Below are 23,285 nucleotides of genomic sequence, written 5' to 3' on the forward strand. Positions count from 1 at the left end.
GATTTAGGAAAAAATTAAAATAAGGTCAAGAGAGCAGTAGAAGTTTTTAGAAATAACTAGAATATTAAAAGGAAATAATATGAAATGATAGCAAATATTTAACCCTTTGTCAGACTCTAAGGTTAAGAAAGTGAAAAAAAAAGTGACATGATACCTGACTTCAAGGAACTTATCATTTGAATAAAGAATATAGCTTCACTGTTCCTAAGTATGACACCAGGTAGAATATAATAAGAACAAAGGAGAGATCCGAGTAGAGATTTGAATGAAGAAAAGATATCAAAAGAAAAAATAAGGAAATGTTGTGTTGTATGCATGGACTGAGAAAAAGAAGGTAGGAAAAGAGAATGACACTATCAATAGAAGAATAAAATGATTGAAAAGAAGTCTATAATAAGGTTAGAAAAATGGCTTAGATTCATATAGTTTTGGGACTTAATTGTGAAGCTAATGATTTCACAGGTATCCCTGCCTATTAAAGGAAATCATAAAAAGTTTTTGAGCACAGGGCTGATGATGCATATAATGAAGATTATTTTGCCACCTGAATGAAGTATAGATTGGGAATAAGAGCCAGTAGAGGACCATTAAATTAGTTTTAAAAAGAGCCATGAGGGTATTTGGTGAAAGAATTAATAGTAAAATAAGGAAGGAAAGGGGAAGAGATGTTACAGAAATTAAATCCAAAAGACTTGACAAGTGATAAGGCAGCATCCAATAATGAAGAGGGAATATAGTTCTCACTGAAGTGTCACAGCTGGCTATTGGAAAGAAAGTGGGGCTATTCAAATAAATAGGAAAGTTGGAAGAAGAGGCAGGTATGGGGGATAAGGTGATGAGTTCAGTTCTTGGACATGTTAAGTCCAAGTTAATAACACAAAATCCAATATCCAACACTATTAGTTATGTCATCTAGCTGCTTATTGGACTGTACCATAGAGAGACAATGGGGCATAGATTTAGGAGTCATCTGCCCAGAGATGATACTCATCAGTGAGAGACAATAGAAGAATTATTCATTGGATTTAAGAGCTTATTTTACTTTGCTTTAAAAAAAAACATATATAATGATTACTGATGAATATCTATCTTTAAATTAGAATCTTCTCAGTTTCTTTATGTGAAATTAAGCTCTTTATGTAAAAATATTCAAAAAATACTCAGACTTCTTCATCATGCTACTAAAAAACATAAATTTGCTTATACATATTTATGGAATAGTATATATTATAATATAAATATACATAAAATCACATGTATGTTATATATGTATAATATAAATTTATAGGCATGTAAGTATATATCATTATATGTGCCTATATATGTAGATAACTGAGTGGGGAAAAGATAAGATTTATTGACTTAATTTGTCAATTATTTTCTGACTTGTCCTAAGTTTCCTACTTAGTTTTCTAAATTAGGTATATGCGCTTAATATCTAAACTTTATCTTCCTCATAGGTATGATAAAAAGAAAGAAAAATCCCGAGAGATAATAGAACATATGGATATTTTTTAACTGTGTTTTGAAATTACAGTGAATGAAAATCAACAAAAAATTAATGAGCTTCTTTGTCTAAGGCTATATTACTGGTACTAAGAATACGAAGATTAAAAATTATTCACAGAAGAATATGAAAGCAATCCTGAGAAAATGACATAGAAACACTTTAGGACTATTAGATTATTCTGGGAGCAAATAGGGAAAGCTTCACAGAGCAGCAAATGAACTCCAATCTGAAGGATTTCTATGGGAAGAGATGAGCACAGAGTACATTTTGGGAATGGAAGACAACATGTGAAAATGCGTGATGGCAGGAGAGTGTTTGACCTGATTGGGGACATGTAGTAATCTTACAGTCCAGTCAATTACCTTTGGTTTTATTAATGTAATGACCTTTCCACTCCCTCTTAGCAATCCAATCATATTACCAAATTGTTGAAACTTCTTGGTCTGCCGCTGGCTCATAAATTCAAAGTGATGTTGAACCAGGACGTAAATCTTACTGGATCCTTCCTGGAGCTCTTTAAAATCCATTTATGGCTAGTGACCTACATAGAGGACACTGTTAAACAAAACTTTCCACTCAAATTTTAATCTAGTCACTAGATGCAGGCATCTACTTCGTTGGAATTTCTAATGATTTAAAATAACTTGTCAAAAATAAAATTAAACTAATTTTAAAACTCCACTATGTGCAAAGCACCACTGTAGGTACCAGAAAGGGTAGATGTAGAAATTTCTGTTTGTCCTGACCCTAAAAGAACAAAGATAGTAGATAATATTAATAATAAGAACCAACATATTAATGACCCAGAGATCCCATTACTAGAATTAGGCCGTATGGGAATTATTGAAAGGGTAAAAGGCTGCATATGTTTAAAAATATTTATGGGAGCATTGTTTGTAATGACAAAAAAAGCTAGAAATAACACAAATACAATAATTTGGATTACATTATGTTATTAGAAATGGCAAATATAAAAACCTAAAATAAGGGAAATATATGAAGAGAACGAAAGGGAAGAAAAGTAAATAGTATTATGATTACATTAAAAAAAGTCATAAAATCAAGAGAAACAAGTATACAAGTAAAACAAATCCAAATGAAACTAAAAAACACAGGATGTTTATATTAGCATACATATTTAATTTACATATTTTAAAACAAATTGTAAACAATGTGGAGTTTGTGGCTTAGCCCATAAGTTTTTATACATTTGTTTATTTAAATTTTTTGGTGGTGTGGTGGTTATTGAGTAAAAAATATAAAATGAAATGAAATAAACAAAAAGGAAGAAAAGAGGGAAGGAAGGAAGGAAGGAAGGAAGGAAGGAAGGAAGGAAGGAAGGAAGGAAGGAAGGAAGGAAGGAAGGAAGGAAGGAAGGAAGGAAGGGAGGGAGGGAGGGAGGAAAGAAGGAAGGAAGGAAGGGAGGGAGGGAGGGAGGAAGGAAGGAAGGAAGGAAGGAAGGAAGGGAGGGAGGGATGAAGGGAGGGAGGGAGGAAAAGAGTGAAAAAAGAGCCAGCATGGTATTGTAAGTATTTTCTTAATGGTACATCATTCCCTCTGGAAGAAGAAAGTCACAAATCCCATTGTACCCATAGGCAAAGAAGCACTTCATGAAGTCAGAAACCTTTGAGTTGGATAGTGAATGATGCTGTTTTCCAAAAGATTAGACTGTATGATAATTTCAGAGAGAGAAGAAACCTTTAGGCAGAGATGGAAGCTTAAGCAAAATATGAAGGTGAGCAAACAAGGGTTATGTCAGTGCTTTTATCTTTGCCACTTTATAGGGTGTAAGGTTAAATAACTGATTAAGGGTCACAGAACTAGTATGTGTCTGAAGCAGAATTTGAACTCAGGTCTTTGTGGTACCATTTCTAGAATTCTCTTCATTACCATGCCCAGCACAGCACCACTGCCTTACTTGGGATAAATAGTCTGCTCAAATCTTTAAAGTTTCCTAACCTAAGGAAAGCTTGGTTTTGTCCAGGAAGTATTTTTATCTTCCTAGATGCAGAAATCCTGAGACTTAGGAGGCAATATTACATTCTGTGGATTGGCAGGAAAGGAATTCTGGAGAATCAAAGTGTATATAACTTTGTCTGTGTCCTCAGGGTTGTTACTGTTGTGTTTTGGGCCATGCAGTCCTGGCAGAAAGAGACGGAAATGGCTTTTGGCCCAGAGCTTTGGCACACCCAGCCAGTCACACAAAGAAAGATACTAGAAATTTCCAAACATGGAAGGAAAAATTCAGTGAAACATAAACATTCAAAATTACCATTCAAGGCTGAAGGTAAAGGTTTTATGCATTATAAAACATTTTATTTCACATAGTGAAAATAAGTGGGAATACTTTTCTGGGATTGGTCCACTATCCTTTTTTTTTCTACTTAGCATTTCAGGCTTTCTTATTGGTTCATAAATCTTGATGGCACTTATAAGTGTTTATGCCATCTTTTCATTAGCTGCACCATATCTGCAGCAGGGCCATCCATCAGGACTAGAGGATAACTCTGCGGCTATACATTTAAACACCCATGCGAAGCCAGGAAAGTAAAACACAAATAAATATCTGATGCCTAGGTTATATCAAGGCCTTTACATCAATGCAAGCTTTTAGAAGGAAACAGTTTATAATAATAATTCTATTTTCTAATCAATGGGGAAAAATTCTATCTACCATACTTGCTTATAGGTATGAATTGTAAATCTGACTTTTACATTAAGATTGCAGTGAACTGATGCTCTTTAAAGATGAACCTCAGTAATTCATTTCTTAGAACAGTCATAAAATCCTATATAACTTGACTGAACTTGAAATAACAGCCCTTTGGCTGGTAGCCTGTTTTCAAAAGTTAGATGATATATGGTGTTTTCTGAGTCCAATGGCCCTTTTAGTTCAGTAATTCTGGCTTTATATTTAACTAATAATAACTGAGAAATTGCTAGAGAAGAGACTTTCAAAGCCAATATGAAGTCAATAGATGCAAGTTTTTCCTAGTCTATTTGAGCATTTTCAATCAATATCTATCAAAAGCCCATCAGTGCTTTTACCTATCACGCTGATTAATCCATGTATGTCAACCTTCTCTTGCCTCTTTTTGTATTAGTGGTTACTTATAAATACATTAACTCTTTATTTATTATTTATTAAATACAAATATATAGCATAAATATATTAACTCTTTTTTTATTCCTCTGCTAAAGGAATGTCTAGACAGCCATATCTACCTGTGTATGTATGTATGTATTGTTAAAATGATTGTTAAACTATTACAATGATGGAGGAAGAGAAACTCAGAGGTGTGTTGGGTGATAGGCAGATGCATGTGCATATGCCTAATAGGTTTCACCCTCCCCCTTAATTGAAGGTTACAAGAATATCCCTGTGATGACTTTAAGAACAGGGATGGACAGGAACCAGTATTTAGATAAGGAACCTCTTTGGGTTGTGGTATAGACAGTTTTCCAGGAATTAACATAATGCCTGAATCCCAAGAAGCCCTTTCTGAATGCAGCCTTGCTGGGGTAAGACTGAATGATGGACAGCCTTGGGTTTGGGGTAACCAAAGCTTATTAGACAGTCTCCCCCAATTCTGTCTTCTACCTTCTACTTCTACTGTATCTTCTAAGTTCTTATCTGACTGTTTATCTTAACAAGGTGGTTTATTTTAACAAAGGAACAAAGATGGGTGTGGAGAGTGGAGTAGGAAATCCTATCCAGTCAATATAGGAGCAGAGGTCCTTTTCAGCTTGGGCTAAGCCCACAGCTTTAGCCCAAAATGCTCTTTCTTCCTTCCTCTAGGCTGTCATCTATCTAATCTACAGATAGGGTGATAAAGGTCTTTCTCAGTTGGCACAGAGTTGGGGCAGGTAGCTTCAGGCTGGTTCAGCTACACCCTCTTCCCCCCTCCCGTGTCAAGGACCCCTTCAACTGCTGTAAGTCTGATTAGCCTCTTTGGTCTTTTTCAGGAAATATAGGAGAAAGAGGATCACATTCAGGTCTTCCAGGCACAAAGGGAAAAGTAGGGAAAACCTCAGGTATTCAGAAGTTGAAACCTGAGATCAGGAGGCTCCTCTGTCCAGCATGGAGACTAGACACGAAGTTCCTCCTCCCAGTTCTATTTCCCATGACCCTCTCTTTTTCCTCCAACTGTTGTTCCTGCTCTTCAAGCTTCCTTGCTTTCAACATTTCAAAAGCAAATCTCCTTTCTGTGCCCAAACTTTTCCTACTGTATCTATCTGTCTATCTATCTGATTGAACCAGAACTGTGATGTCTTTTCTATAGGTAGGAATTTCCTATAATTCTATATTTTCTATATGTCGTCTATAGAATATAAATATATGTAGGTAGAAATTTTCTATAATTCTATATTTTCTATATATAGTTTATACAGAGCTGTCCTCCATTCACGTAGATGAGCACACACTGCCTCTTCTAGAGTAAGAGAGGATATAAAATCGAGATATAACCTGGAGTAATGGATAGGTAGCCTGTCTTGGAGTTAGGAAGACCTGTCTCCAGTTCCTCTATGTTGCTTACTGTATATGTAACTCTGGACAAGTCCATTCATCTCTCTTTCTGTCAAGTAGATCTATATAGTACATCTATCAGATGTTTATACTAAGTCTATAAGTTATAAAGATCTTAATTCATAGAGGAAATCCCCCAGCAGGCTCTCATTGTGGTTATAGTACCCCCTCCAGGTTCATTCTCCCAACTATTCTTACCACTAGTGATAAAGTCCTTAGAAAGCAATGTCAGCTAGGAGTAACAGTTGTTGGGACTTCTAAAAATATAGCTCCTGAGGCTCTACCATTAATCATCAGAATCATTTGAACTGTATTACTTTTTACTAATTAGTTTTACTGAGAATATATAGAATTAGTGGTCGTTTTTAAAACATTTCCTATCCTTATTACTAGGATACACACTCAACTTGCCCATACAAAGTCCCTGGTGAGGATGAGTCCGACCTAAATGTACAAAGATAGTCAGGCACACATGTAGAGAATGCGTACATGAAAGGGGAACTTCTTAACACTTGACCAGAAGAATCATTTTTTTTTTCCTTTTGTGGAGTCCCCCTGAAGTTCTCTTTAAGGATAGTTTTCTGAGGACTCTGAATGTAGGGTCCAGAGCCAACCCTGAATTCTTTAAGAGTCACTCCACTAAACTGCTACAATATTTGAATGACTGAATTACCATATCCAACTGCAGGTGACTCCTGTCATCAGCCACTACCATTTCTCTAAATACTGACACCACCTCCAGTTAACTTTACTACCAACTCCAATTGCCAATGAGACATCTGATGGCTTTATTGGATATCCTAAATTCACAAAAGCACTTCCTGGGTAATTCCATCACTTGATTCCCATTCACCTAACATCAAGCAGAACAAACAACAAAGGAGAGGTATCATGCTGGCCAAATTGGCATGACTCGGAAGCTCACAACAGTTCTTTCCTCATGCACAGCTAGAAAGGAAAAGAATGAAACCCCATTATAGTTTTTGAAAAACAATACCTTTTATATGTGATAAAATGAATCAATTTCAGCATCTTCTGAGTTATTCTCTTCTCACCCCACAACCAATTAGAAGATATCTTGCCATAAAATAGTACTAGTTCTACAGTCACATACAGAAAGAAATAGAGTTTCAGTGTTCTATTTCTAGGATTGGAACTAGGCAAGGAATAACTAGACAACTTTTGTTTAAAACAGATTTACCAGAATAGATAAATCTGAGTATTCTCTAAGGACTGGACACTCATAAGGCAGTGCTTCATTACATACTGACGAAATAAACAGTTACCTATACAGACACACGTATTTTGCCTGTTTTGATAATTCTTTCTGTCTCTGACTTTCATTCTCTGTATCTATATCTTGACTCTGTCTGTCTGTTTCTCTGTGTTTGTGTCTGTCTCTCTGTCTCTGCCTCTGTCATTCTCTGTCTCATACAGTCTTATCTTTTAGCTTTCAAATTCAAGATGCTTACACTGTAGTAAAAAGGAATCATCAACAACTTTTTCCAGATGCCAGATCTTTCTGATCATCTTTGATGGTTTTCTGAAGGTTAGAGTGCTTTGCAACAACAACAACAAAAATTTATAGTTGTTGGCATTATTTTTCATTTTGACCTCTCTTTGTGCTTTGGTATAACTAATTCTGCCTCATTATGGGCTTGAATAATATTTAAGATTTTTCATTTCCTTCACCAACAGACTGTGCAATATCTCTTATAATCATCTAATTGTACTTTTAAATAACTACCATTTTTGCACATTTCCTTGGAGTAATCTCCATTTCTTAAGTCATAGAATTAAAAACAGAACAGAAAAAAAGCAATGAAATAAATGTTTATGATATGAAATCTTCTAGGCTCAACTGACAGAAAACTAAATGTGGAGAAAATTGGCTCAATCCAATTTCATCTCATCAGATTCAGATTTTTGAATTAGTCCAGTGTCAACAAAAGCACACATCCATGACCTTTGCTGTTATAAAAATATCAAAATTATTGATTGGCCTAAATAATTCCCACACTATCATATTTTCTCTGCATGTCTTTCTCTTGTTGTCTATGGCTCACGCCATCTTTATTATTATATTGTAGTTTGCCCCTTTTCTAAATACAAAGCAATTGAACAAACGTCATCCGTTTCAAATGACTAATTGACACATCATTCCTATTTTTTATGGACTATTTCTTAGACAGTTTTCAAACAATGAGCTAATGCTTATATCTAATACTGGATTAATTCTGAAATACAATTACATGAGTTATTATGCTAAATGGGACACCTACACAAGACATATAATTATCTTCATCTACTGAAAGTGAAATTTTGTCAAAAATATTTCAATTAGCACAATATACCTCCTCTCACTCTAGCTTTCACTGCCTTTATTGCTTTTAAATAACTTTATGATTCTAAATATTTAAAAAGGTTTATAGTTTTATATGAATTACATTATCCTACTACAAATTTAAATTTGGCTTATTTGATGGTAAATGTCAAAAATTATATTTTGAGTTTTTAAAGTTTAAATAACTTTTTTTTCCAATTAGATAAGACATTATTTTTAATATATTTAAATTAGAGTCAAAGTTAGATATTCACTCTAGTGAGTTCATAAGCATCTTATCTCTTGTAAATTTTATACACTATATTGACTATTTTCTAATTGAATAGCAGCTATAGTTCTTGTTTAAGAATTAATCTAGCTTTCTATCCATTTTAGAATTGTGATGGATCTTTGCTGTCTATGATCATGAAAGAACAGTTACTTTGACATAAAGTATTTTCAAATTAGCTTGACAATAACATTACTACTACTTTGTTCTTGGTAGCTACTAGGCTAGGTAAAAGTTCTCAGAAAAAGAAAAAAAATTAAGCTGCTGTGGGCAAGTCCCTTAATCCTGGTCATATAGCCCTTACAACTATTCTGCCTTAGAACTAATATTTAGTATTAATACTAAGACAGAAGGTAATGATTTAAAAAATGAACTAAGATGGCCATTGATTTCCTTTTAAGAATTTAACTTTTATATCCTATGTCCTGTAAATAATCGGATATACAAAACTTAGGGATAAATAGAAGAGATTAGGAATACCTGGTTTCTAGGCCTGACTCTTGACAAATACTTACTATGTGACCCTGGATAAGTTAACCTTTAAGTATTCAAATAGCTATAAAAATGGAAATTTCAGAGCAGGTGACACTACACTGAGTGATGAAAAGAAGTCAAATAAAAAAAAAAAATAGGCAACACATTCTAGTGTACCAGTAGAATAAAAGTTAAAGAGAGGGTATAGATTTGCACTGATAAAGGGATTTCCTTACTATTTCCCTCTAGAAATATATCCACCCTATTTTTTTTTCAAAATTCTTCTTTGGAAGAAATGTTTCTCATTCCTGCTATATAATTAGAGAATTTTGTACCTTTGGACTTCATCCCCCAGAAGTCCTTCAATATTTCCCAGAATTCCTTTTAATCTCTCCACCAGGTTGCATGATCATGTTTTATATATAGTTGTTGATAACTCCGCCTCTTGCTCTCTTTTTCCCATGACCGAGACTTGGTTAGCTAGCTTTTTTACTTTAGTTATTATTAATAAACTTTATAAAATATAATAGTTATCGTATATTAATTTTGTTTCTCATTGTGCTCCTCTCCTGAATAGTTATAAACTTTTCAGCCATTAATATTTCTATACAACATCATGCCTGTAATCAGAGAAAACTTCTTATTAGATACTTCTGAATATCAAAACTTAAACTCCCTCTTTTGTCTATATTTTATTTTATTAATTATAAAAATCTTAGTCTAATCTCATTTTAATTTCTGGCTCTATTTGCTCTTAAAAATGTGAATTCTTAGGGAAAGTAATACTATATGGAAACAGTTTTATACATTGGGCTCCAAATTTTCCTCTCCATTATCAGTCTTCATCTCCAAAGGCATGTTCTTCTTCCACTGATCTGAAATTTTTCTTGCCATTATAAATGTCAACTCTTACAAAAAAATTCAGACTTCACTTATATGAAGTATAAAAAACTGCCCATGGGAGAACAACTCTCTCTCTCAGAGATGGTGGTCTCCCAAAGCAAGAACTATTTTCAGACTGAAACTATGACAGATACCTGTCTTGCACTGTGAGCCCCATAATCAGAAAACTTATCTGTGGACTAATGCTTCTGGTGGAGCTCCATAATCAAAGTTCTGTGAAGCCGTCCACCGACTCCACGAAGATTCCTAGTGGGTTGGACACTCAGAAAGGGGAACCAAGGACTGAGTGAAAATGGGTTACGGGTTAAGGATTAATGGAAAGAGAATAAAGATACACAGACACAGAAAGTTTTGGCATAAGGTAGACAGACAACGAGTAAGCTCTGATGGTCAAGAGCTTCATGGTTAGGAGCTCTGATGGTTGAGAGCTCTCTTGCCAACTGATGTCTTGTTACTTTTATTGGGGTTACATACAACAGTATGGGGGGAAGGGGAGAGGCTGGTGGCCTGATACATTAACATTATGAGGTAATCATCATAAAATGCAAACTACCAAAATCTGAAACAATAGGTAGAGCTAAGATCAGGATCCGGGGTGGATAGGGCCTAAGGCATCTACTGATGTTTGATACCTATGTTAATTGATCATTGAAGGAAAAGTAAGGAGACTGAGATAACTGACTCTCTTCTGGGGTGTAGCCTTAGGGAAGGGCTAGGGATTTGGCAAGGTCAACATTCAATTTGACTCAGGATTGCAGAGATCAATCATTGGCAGTATAAGAGTTAAATTTTTGAATACTTCTTAAAATAATATCACAATTGATATATACCTGGATTGCTACATTCTGGAATAAGGCTCAGTAACCTAATTGATTCAATTCCTCCTCCCTGCCTGCCACATTCCATTTTGTCATATTATATACCTACTCCTTTCTGATTTATGGGGGGATTCACCACTGTTTTTCGTCTTTGGAGTTGTTTAGAATACATTACACATTATATTAAACTTCTTAAATACATTTCTTTTGAAAATCTAGAATATTTCTTCGTATAATTTAGCTCCAATGAATTTGAGTTTGTCCAGTAAAAAGAAAATGATCGTTGTTTTATATACACCTCTTCAGGACCCCATTTTACATTATCTTGGGAAGATACTGAAATGGTTTGTCATTTCCTTCTTCAGCTCATTTTATAGATGAGGAAATTGAGGTAAACGGAAAGGTCATACATTTAGTAACTGGGGTCAGATTTTTAATTCAGATCTTTTTGACTCCAGGTGCAAATGCTCTAGCCATTGCACCACCAACCTGACCCAAGCAGAATATTAGTGTTGTCCAGATACTTGCTTAAGATGATTGATTTTTTGTAAACCATGTTTTATAACCCAGAAGGAAACATGGTTATTGTTAAAATTATAAATTGTGCTAGAAAGAAAATTATACATTCTTTCCTTAGTGCATTCTTATTTTCTTTTAAAAAATATTTTTCTTTTAAAAAAATCACATCTTTATCCTGAATCTTTCTGTTCTACTTCTTTCTTTAACTCAGGGTAGACTTAACAATGAGCAAAAGTTTCCTCTCTCCTGTTGGGATCATGTAAGCATATTTTCATTATTTAGCTCTTTTAAAGTTCTAACTTCTTGCTAGGCCTTTCTTATAATCTTTGTGGGTGTTTCAAAGTTTCTAAAAAGCTCTGATTTTAAAATAGAAATCCTTAGAAGTAATTGGATACTTTAATTTTCTTCCTTATAAAATCACATTAATATTCAAGGTTTTTCTTGAATTTTTTTCCCTTACCTTTTTGGTATATCATATATCAAGTCCTTCTCTTTTCTCATATTTGTATATATGATTTTGACCTGTGTATTTCATATATACTTTTCTCTCTAGTTCCAGTAATTTTGAGAAATTTTTATTATGATTAATTGAAATGTAATATATAGGTTTTTCTTCCTTCCTTCCTTCCTTCCTTCCTTCCTTCCTTCCTTCTTTCTTTCTTTCTTTCATTTTGCTGTATTTTATAATTTTCTTTTAGTGAAGACCAATAATTCTCAAGTTATTTTTGCTCTTCTTGTTTTCTACATTTTTTGGAAGGGGGATAAGAGATACATTGTATTTCTTTTGACTTTGATACAATATTATTTCTTTCATTGAATTTTTGAGTTTATTTACTCCATTTCTTAGTATCCACTAGCAAAAAACAATCCCATTATCTTTTTTAAGCTAGTTATTCACATGTTTTCATCTATAAAAGATTAGATATAATTATTCTTCTCTCGCCTCTTCTCTAACTTCTTTCCTTCATTTTCTAATTCCTTGTAGACAATACATTTTTCTCATGTTCTATTTGCATTCATTGCAGAATTATTCATTTTTTCTTCTGAAATTTTACTAAGAGATTTTGTTAACCCATAGTATTTCTTCACTGTATCAGGAGTTTTCCTTTGCTGATTTCTTCTGCCTTTCTTTTGGATTGGTTGGCAAAGGTCTCCTTTTTCCACTTTCAAATTTCTATTAGCTTTGCAATTACTAGAACTATTGTTTCAATAACCAGTCTCTCATCTCAAGTCCTGGGGTGGAAGTGAAGAGTGATAAGCAACCTCACTGAGTCATTGGCATAGATGTATGAAGGCAATAGACCTGGCTAATAATAGTTTTTTGACTCTGCTACTTTGAACATTCTGGGTCTTTATTTCCTCTTTTCTCTCTCCTGCAGTTCTCCTTGGGTAGTAAAGCTGGGATTTTGGTGCTTTCCAGATTCTGTTCCCTTGTTGTAGTGCTGAAGTATGATCCTGCCCTTGGTAGTCTCTTTTGATGTATATTTCAAAAGAAGAAGTGGACTTAGAGATCTCTACTCCTTCCCCATTACATCATCACAGAAGAATCACAATTTGAGCCTAGTCTCACCCTCTCATTTTAGAGATAAAGAAACTGATTCACATAAAGCTAAAGTGACTTAGGTCACAAAGGGGAGAGTAAGATGTTAGCTTTCAAACTCTTCAGTTGGGTGGATCTCTACACCTTCACTAATCTAGGGAAGTGTGGCTGACCTGTCCTTATCAAGCATTTTAAGAAATACAATGTCAGAGAGTTTATGAAATTCAATTTCCTCTAGCAATCTTTGACTAGAAAAATATGCCTTGTCTAACTCATGTTTTAAGTGACTCATTTCCCTATTATAGACCTGGTCACCCCAAATCTAGATGATGTGTTTAGCAAAAATAAAGGAGCATATCCTTTCAAATGTCTTAGGGAGGGTTTTTTTTTTGTTTATAAATAAAGAAGGAGGAGAGATACTCTCCCTACCTTTAACAAAGACAAAGGCTCCAGCACAATTAGATGCTCTGGGACATGGAAGTAAATAACCTTAGTATGAGAACTGAATTGCCAAACATTCAGAGATTAGGCTTTGAGGAAATGAATGGATTTACATAAATAATATTGCTAATAAATAATTCAATTCAACATTAATTTTCCTCATTAGAATAGGAGACCCTCGGTTAAATAACTTCATTATAGTACCAAAGTATCACATGCAATAAATGTTAAATAAAAGGAACAAAACAGACCTTATATCCATTTTACAGTGAACGTGACTGGTTTATATGTGTCATCTCATGCCACTGGTATCTGTCTGAGATTTTTAAGCATTAGATCCTAAGGAACTGAAACAATTAAGTATAAGCCCATTTAATAAATATTGTGTAGATCATAAGTCTAGAGTTAGAATGGATATTGAAGGTCATCTGGTCCGGTTAACCTCAAACTTTTTGTTTTCAGGAAACTTTACATTCTTAAAGATTAATTTAAAAATTTTTTCCATGGTTACATGATTCATGTTCTTACTCTCTCCCCCCAACACTCCCCACCACCATAGTCAACACGCATTTCCACTGGTTTCTTCATGTGTCATCCATTAAGACCTATTTCCATATTATTGATAGTTGTACTAGGGTGGTCCTTTAGAGTTTACTTCCCAATAAAATCAAATATGTCTAAAATTAATTAAGAGTTTCAAGAGCTTTTGTTTATGTGGGTTTTATCTGTTGATATATGCCATAATAGGCATTACATGCTCTAGTATTATTGTGGAAATAAGTTGACCTCTTATGACTCCTGAAAGGTGTTAGGGATTCCCAAGGGTCCTTGGAAATCACTTTGAGCCTAGTCTCACCCTCTCATTTTAGAGATAAAGAAACTGATTTACATAGAGATAAAGTAACTTGCCTTAGGTCACAAAGGGGAGAGTAAGAGAGTTAGCTTTCAAACTGAAGTTATGAATGCAGCTTCATCATTTTTTCCATGGAACCAGGATTGGACTAACAGTAAGAAACCACTGACCTTTGGCACAAAACCTTTCTAATTCTAATGATCTCATTTATAAAATGAGAATAATGCCATTTTTACTATTTACTATCACATAGGATTGTTATGAAGACCAAGTGAAATTTTGAAAATAAAAATTTTATAACTGTAAAAATAACAAAATACAAATATTGCTATAAAAAGACAGACTTTTATTTTAAAATGTTTTAGCCAATAAAAGATTTATTTTCTCTTTTGATTTACTTCCTGATGTAGCTATTAAAAATGCTGAGCCTTAGTTCTATGTCAGTTAATCCCCTCCCTGACCTCTGAGTCTTTTTTAGAATTGAAATACAGGACTGTGAGTAAAGAAATCATATTTTTCTAATTTGATCTCTGTCACCAATTTGTTATGTAAACTTGGTAAGTCACTTATTCTCAGATAAGGAATACAGTCAGAGAATAAGATAATAATAACTGCCACTCACTTCAACTCATTTTACCTTATAAAGAATGAATATTAATGACTGCAAAGCACTTACAAATATAAAGTAGTAGATGAATTCATATATATATATATATATATTAAAATTCTTAATAAGACATGAATTGCATGTTAGGCACTTGGTGGATATATTGGTTCATTTCAGCTATATTTTCAAGAGAATTGGATCTTTTTCAGAAGGAAGAAAATATCATTGTAAAAGAAATAGTTAAAAGCTTCAGGCAAGAATTGTCTTTTTATCCTTTTGTGTACATTTTGTATGTGGTCGTCCATCCTTTCATTCGGTGATGTTCCTAACATTGACACATAAATGAAAGGACTTAGAGCTCATATCTTGTGCGTATTTGACAAGCTATAACAGAATTGTTTGCAAAATTTTATTGAAATCCCTGCTTTCATTTATCTTTGTTAGCACAAGCCACAGAAATCTGTGATATAAAATTCTTGTATAATTTAAACTAACTGTAACAGAATTAAGTGTGCAGGCGTTCAGAAAATAGCATATTTTTCTAAGTAAATAAAACCTTTTGGGGGGAAAATTGCATTATATTTTATTACTTTCTGAATTGAAAATTCAATTGGTTTGACTTTCCTAAACACACACACACACACACACACACACACACACACACACACACAATATGAAAAGGGATTAGGAATCACAATAAGAAGTAATCTCTATTATCAATAATTTGTTTAATAATATCTTTAAGTATATTAGACATTTAATCTGACCTGGTAAGCAAACTAAAGGTTCATTATAGACAACTAATAATTATTTTAGATTATAGTAATACTTAAGTTGCATGTAAAAGCATTTTATAGTTAATAAAAATTCATGCACATTAAAAAATTGAATCAAAACCCCCTCACACTGTTTTCTTTTCCCTTAAACTTAGCCCTATTGCCCTTTAACAAATAAGAAAACACAATTTAAAGAGTATAGCAAAGATTAGGAATCATAGTGCTTTTAAGGTACCTCAAGGGGTCATCTATTCTTTCCACCTGTCTTGGGGTTGGTCCTCTTGTAAATTACATTGGACAAATGAGCTCATATCCCATTCTGAAGGACCTCCAGGGAAGGAAATTCACAACCTACCATTATTGTATTTAGCAGCACACAGTGGTAGAGCACTCTTCCTTTTAGCTAACCTGCATCCAGTGTACATCATTTCAAGCTCACTGACTCTTGTTCTCTCAGTGGGGATGGAAAGCTGATCACCATACTTTATAAAATCACTGTTCCTATACTTGAATGCCTGCTTGTCCCTCTGACTTTTTTCCATTCTAACTAATATGAATTCCTTCAACCTATCCCTACAGACATATCAATCATCTTTATTGCTTTCTCCTGAACTTTCTTCAAAATTTTCAAGGTTCTTTTAAGATGTGGATTAAATTATATATGTGGTACCAGTGATGATACTTCGTATTTTTCACATAGTATATTTCTATTTGTTATAGTAGTAATACATTTCATTTTGTGATAACAATACATTACCAATTCTTTTATATTTTATATATATTTTAAGCCCAAATTCCTATATATTTGTAAATTAGGAATATTTAGTTTCAAGTCCTACCTCTCACACATAATGGCAATATTCCTCTGGTTAAGTCTCTCTCAACTTCCCCAAGGAACTCCCTAAGAAAACCATTTGCAGATCAGTTGGTAAGTCTGTACTCTTTAAGAAGTTCTGATATCAGTGAAAACACAAGTCTAAACAAATATTGGTAATGTAATAGTATTTATACTACTGACTGTACAGAGTTATTATGAGGAAACTTATTTAAGGTCATTATGCCCTACTTATAATTTGAGTTAAAAATGTCTTGTTAAGGATATATATATATATGTATATATATATATATATATATAATCATAGATATATTTGAGCAATGATTGTGCATTTGTTATCTGTTTGACAAGGGGAAAGTTGCTTAAGCTCAGTAGGACTCAGTTTTTCATCTATGAAAAGAGGAGACTATACCAGACGGACTATAAAGTTCTTTCCATCTCTACCTTTAATTCTTTGATCCTATAGCCTTATTTTTGTTTCCATGACATCAACACATCTGTGCTTCCCCATCTTTATTCAGATTGCTTTTGTTCCTTTGGCATCTTACTCAAACTTTACATTTGGATAACACTTTAAAGTATATGAGCCTTGTTGATTCCTCACAACAAAACTAGGTAAATAGTGCAATAATGATCAACTCCGTTTTATAGATGAGGAGTCTGAGCTTCAGAAACCAGATGACTTGCCTCAAGTTATCCAATTGGCAAGCATCTAGGTGAAATAGTAGATAAAAGACTAGACTAGGAGTCAGAAAGATCTCAGTTCAAGTCTATAAAAAAGAAGGGTTTGGACTACTAGGGTAAGGCTTCTTAATTGTGTGTGTGAGTGTGGGGTAATGGTGGGGTAGGAAGCTCACAGGCAGCTTGAATTTGCAGTTTGGGCACATGAACTTGAAAGTCTTTGCAAAGCTGACCTAGCCCTTACAACTATTCCATCTTAGAACTGATGCTAAGACAGCAGGTAAGAGGTAAAAAAAGAAAAATATTCTTTAAAACACAAAATAAAATATATAGCATTAAAAAGGTAATAAAATATACTAAAGAATATTCATCTAAATATTTTTAAATCATGAAAGGAAGAGATAAAAACATTTATTAAAAGTATTCTATGTCAGACATGACACTACTAAAAGTTTATTATAAATGTCTCATTTTATCCTCAAAACAATTTGGAGATATAAGTTTTTAATTTGATTTTTAAAATATTTTTATATTTTTAAAATAACTTTACTATTCTGCTATTATTATTTCCATTTTATAGTTGAAGAAACTGAGGTAAAGAGAGGTTAAGTGATTTGCTTACGATCAGAATCACATAGCTAGTAAGTATCTTAGATCAATCTCTAATCTAACTTTGGCCCAGGGACTTTATGCACTGTGGTACCTAGCCATCTCATGTACCAAGATTATGAATCGCTACAATGATTGATGGAGAGTAAACCTCAGTATTAGGAAGATTTGGGTTCCAGTTCTCTCTCTGGCACATACTGGCATTCAATCTTGAGCATAACAATTTCATGGATCCTCAGTTAAGAACCCCTGATTGATATGAGCTCTAAGGTTCTTTACAGATCTAAGTCAATGATCTTCTAACCTGTGAGATTAGCTAACAGTTGTATGATTCCTAATTCACTAAAGACTTTCAAATGAAGAACTTTGAAAGAATCATCTAGGGAGGAACATACAAAATACAATATTGATATTAAGACCCTAAGACATCATTTCAAGATACTGAAGGAACTTATTATATTTTTTGCCTCCTTATCCTTAAAATGAGTCAAAGTGTTTACTGTTGCTTTATTTTTTGGAACAATATGACTATGGAATTTTTGTCTTCTATAGACTCATAAATTCAGTCAGTTGGAAAAACAATCATTTGGAAGGGAGTTTAGAGACCAGAAATAGTTCAAGCCAAAGTTGCTCAAAATCATTAGCCTCATTTTCTCTTCCAGAGTCATCAAAGTCCAGTGGCATGAGAAAAATCAGGATGACTGATGGTGGCCCAGGTTGCAGATTATGACCATGGCATGTTGAATGTATGATCATGCTCTAAGCATTCCATAGCACTTGCTTCACCTACATTTATGGCCTTTGAAGTAAATCATTCTCTTCTGTCCTCTCCACCTGAGGAAGTGTTCACATGCTAATAGTAAACATCCCTCTAACTCACAGATGTATTTGAGGCATGTTGATTATCCTCAATCTGATTTAGTTATCAGCCAAAATATTTTTACTGGAATCTGGCTGTTGTGCAAGCTATAGCTATTTAGAATCAGAGGTGAGAGTTGGGTGAAAGATAGACACCAAAAGTGGATGAACAACCCTTCAGGGCTAGGCAAGCACTCACAGCAAGAGTTGTTACTCTTCCCTGAACATCCCATACAGAGTCAATAAAGAAAAAGCTTTGCTAGAAGAAGCAATAAAATTTAGTATTCCATTACTACTTTTAACCAATCAAAGAGAAGTAGTTAATGAGGTGAAATATGATGAGAAATTTGAGAGGAAGTGATTGTTCTAATCTTTTATTTCATGAAAGGTAAGGGGGGGAAAGTTAGTTATAATATGATAAACAGTTTATTCTTTTATTAAGATGATTTGTATACTTCAGAAATGATGAATAGTAAGGAAAATTAATTTAATTTCTCATTTGATTACTGATATTAACTTTAATATTCCCTTCTCTGTCAAAAGACCACTTCTTACAGTAAGGAGATCTTCCACAGTCAATAATTGAAAATATCATTGCATTAATCCCCTATCTACTCCTAAACTAAATTTGGCTGAACCCCATCCAATTGGGAAGCTGAATTCTGTCTACTCAATAAAGAGAACCAATCTTGAGTCAGATCCCTGGCAGGGGGTGGGAGAGTGGTGATTAGCTATTGTTTTTCTTCATGTCATTGAGGTTTGGGGTGACTTAGATCATGAAGGAAAAAACTAACTATAGGGAAGTGATTTTCCTTGTCTAGATTGTTGAGGGCTGCTGAAATCTCAACACCAGGCCACTTTTCAATTGATCTTACCCCCCAAGGATGTGGTAATTTGGAGGGACCTCTGAGCCTACCTCATTGTATCCACCAATTAGAATTTCCTTTTTTCTGTTCAGGGGAGGTCCCTATAATTTGCCATCAGGAAGAGAGGAAGCAGCATTTAAAATGATCCAAGACGCTGAATCTTTGTCTTTTGGTCACCAAGAGAGATCAATAAAAGTCAGTTTATTGATTATTGCTGGTCTAATTAGTGTGTTTCAAATTTTAACTTGTCAAAATAGAATAAGGAAGCCAAAGATTTTACAAGGTAAACTTGCTCAAAAGTGGTGTGGTATTCTTGTAAAATAATTTATTGTTGACAAGCAGAAATGATTCTGATGAGGACAAAAAGGATCTTTCAGAACCTTTTGAAAAGATAGGTATAAGATTTCTGTTGCTGAGATGGGGAGTAAGGTTGGAAACTTTCTAAGTCCTCTCAAATTCCCCTCCAAACAAAACAAAAGCCTCCTACCAACTTTTGGAGGAGTGAATCAGCTTACCAAACTAGAGCAACCTGGAGGATGAGCATAGGCCTGTTTGACTGGGGTGGGAAGGTAGCAAAGTCAGATCAGGCCACAGAAAAGGTGGACTCATCCCAAACAGTCACACAAGGCTTCACGCCCTCAGCAGTAAGGCCTTAATTTTACTCAAGCTCCAACAGTGAGCCTTTGCCCCCCGGGGCTGGCTAGTAGCAAATCTCCAGCCCTTGGGGCTAGCCAGCAATAAGGCTTCATCCCTGGAGCTGTAAAACTGTGAGTCTCTGCCTTTAGTATCTGCTAACAGTTTAAAGGAAAAACTAAATGAATTACAGGAGGAAATAGTAGAATTATAATAATATAATATAATAAGCCTTAACTTTCCCTTCTCAGAAGTAGATGAATCTAAAAAAGTAAATAAGAAAAAAGTTAAGGAGGTGAATAGAATTTTAGAAAAGTTAGATATTATAGATATTTGGAGAAAATTAAATGGGAATAGAAAAAAAATATACCTTCTTTTCAGCAGTGTATTGCACCTACACAAAAATTATCATGTATTAGGACATAAAAATTTTACAATCAGTGCAGAAAAACAGAAATATTACACGCATCCTTTTCAGATCATAATGCAATAAAAATTATATGTAATAAGAGTTTGTGGGAAAGAAAGATTAAGAATTAAGCGGAAACTTAGTGATCTAATTCTAAAGAATAACTGGGCCAAACAAATTATAACAGCATCCATAATTTTATTAAAGGAGTGACAACACTGAATTGACATACCAAATTTATTGACCAAAGTTAATGCAAAGCTTAGGTAGCAGAGGTATATCTCTAATCCCTTATATCAATAAAACAGAGTAAGATTCATGTTCTTACTTTCCCCTTCACCCCCTCAACTCCCCGCCCCCCATAGCTGATGCGCATTTCCACTGGTTTTAACATGTGTCATTGATCAAGATTTATTTCCAAATTATTGATAGTTGCATTGGTGTGGTAGTTTCAGGGCTACATCCCGAATCATGTCCGCCTCAACCCATGTGTTCAAGCAATTGCTTTTCTTCTGTGTTTCCTCTCCTGTAGTTCTTCCTCTGAATATGGGTAGTGTTCTTTTCCATAAGTCCCTCAGAATTGTGATAACTTTTGATAACTTTCCTAAAAAATAAAAATTATTTAAAAAAAATAAAAATAAAACAGAGAAAGAGCAGATTAATGAATTGGGCATGCAAATAAAAAAACTAGATAAAGAACAAATTAATAACATTTAAAGACAAAATTGGAAATCATAAAAATTAATGGTGAGATTAATAAAATTGAAAGGAAAATCAATTGAACTAATAAATAAAACTAAAAGCATATTTTATGAAAAAACAATAAAATATATAAACCTTTGGTTAATTTTAAAGAAAGGAAAGAAAAAAATTAGATTACCAGATTAAAAATAAAATGAATGAATGCACCACCAATGAAGTGGTATAAAAAGTAATTTTACAAGTTTTTCTTGTCCAATTATATGCCAGCAAATATGACAATATCAGTGAGACAAATTAATATTTACAAAATTTATAGAGCCTAGATTAACAAATAAGGAGTAGAATTATTTAAACAAGCACATCTCAGAAAAAAAAAATTGAACAAGCCATCAATGAACTCCCTAAGAACAAATCCCCAGGGCTAGATGGATTCACAAGTGAATTTGATCAGACATTTAAAGAAAATTAATCCCAATAAGCACACAAGCTATTTGGAAAAATAGCAGAAGGCATTCTACGAAATTCCTTTATAACACAAATATGGTACTGATACTTAAACCAAGAAGAGCAAAAACAGAGATAGAATACTATAGACCAGTTTCTCTAATGAATATTGATGCGAACATTAAAAAAATACTAGCAAACAGATTACAGGAATATGTAAAAAATAGCATAACTCTGACCAGGTGGGATTTAAAAAAGAATATAGAGAATATAAAAAAATAAGCATACTTGACTACATCAATAACAAAAACAACAGAATTATATGATTATCTCAGTAGATACAGAAAATGTATATGAAAAAATGCAGTATGAATTCCTATCAAAAATATCAGAGAGCATAAAGAGTTAAAGGAGCTTTCCTGGAAATGATAAATAGTACATATCTAAAACCATTGGCAAGCATTATCTGTAATGGAGATAGACTGGATGCCTTTCCAATAAGATCAGGGGTGGGGTAGCTAGGTAGATCATAGATAAAAGCTAGTCTTGGAAATGAGAAGTTTTGGGTTCAAATTTGACCTCAAACATTTCTTAACTCTATGACTCTAGGCAAGTAACTTAACCCCAATTGCCTAATCTTTACCCCTATTCTGCTTTGGAACCAGTGAATTCTAAGACTGAAGGTAAGGTTTTTTGTTTTTTTTTAAGTACTCCAATATGATCAGGGGTGAAGCAAGGATTCCCCTCATCACCATTATTATTCAATATTGTACTAGAAATGCTAACTATAGGAATAAGAGAAGAAAAATATAATTTGATAAAACAACAAAGAAATAAAACTATAACTCTTGGTGCCCGAAATTTATTTTATAAAGCTATAAAAGATAATAGCAAAATTCTTCTGGAAGAAGAAAGGATCAAGAATATCAAGGGAATCCATGTGAAAAATATAAAAGAATATGGTTTTGTATAAAAGAATATGACAGCTACAAAGCCATCATTACCAACACAATCTGGTAATAGCTAAAAAATGGAGAGATAGATCAGTTGAATAGATTAACTACAAAATACATAGTAACAAATTATTATAGTTATTTTATGTTTGATAAACAAACAAAAAATAACTAAGCTTTTTGGAACAAGAAGTCTCTATTTGAAAAGAACTGCTGAGAAAAGTGGAAAACAATGCAGCAGATTCTAGATTTGGACCAACATCTCAGAATGAACCAAGACAAAGTCAAACTAGAAAATGATTTAGACATAAAAGGTGCTACAATAAGAAAAGTAGAGGAGAATAGTCTACTTGTCAAAGCTATGGATAAGGGAAGAATTTTTATGACAAAACTAGAGATTGAAAAGCATTATAGGATATAAAATGGAAAGGGGTACTTATATTGAATAGAAACATTTTTTGCACAAAACAAACCAATGCAACCAAGATTAGAAGAAAAGTAAAAAGCTGGGGAAATTTTTTTACAGCAAGTAGCTCTGATAAAGGCCTTCTTTCTCAAATATATAAAGAACTAGGTCACATTTAGGAAGACACAAATCATTTCTTAATTGATAAATGATCAAAGGATATGAGGTGAAGAAGTTAAGGCTATATATATATTTTTTTTCATGTGGCTATATATATATATATATATATATATATATATATATATATA

The sequence above is a fragment of the Gracilinanus agilis genome, chromosome 2 (assembly GCF_016433145.1).
Source record: "Gracilinanus agilis isolate LMUSP501 chromosome 2, AgileGrace, whole genome shotgun sequence".
In the NCBI taxonomy this organism is placed as follows: domain Eukaryota; kingdom Metazoa; phylum Chordata; class Mammalia; order Didelphimorphia; family Didelphidae; genus Gracilinanus; species Gracilinanus agilis.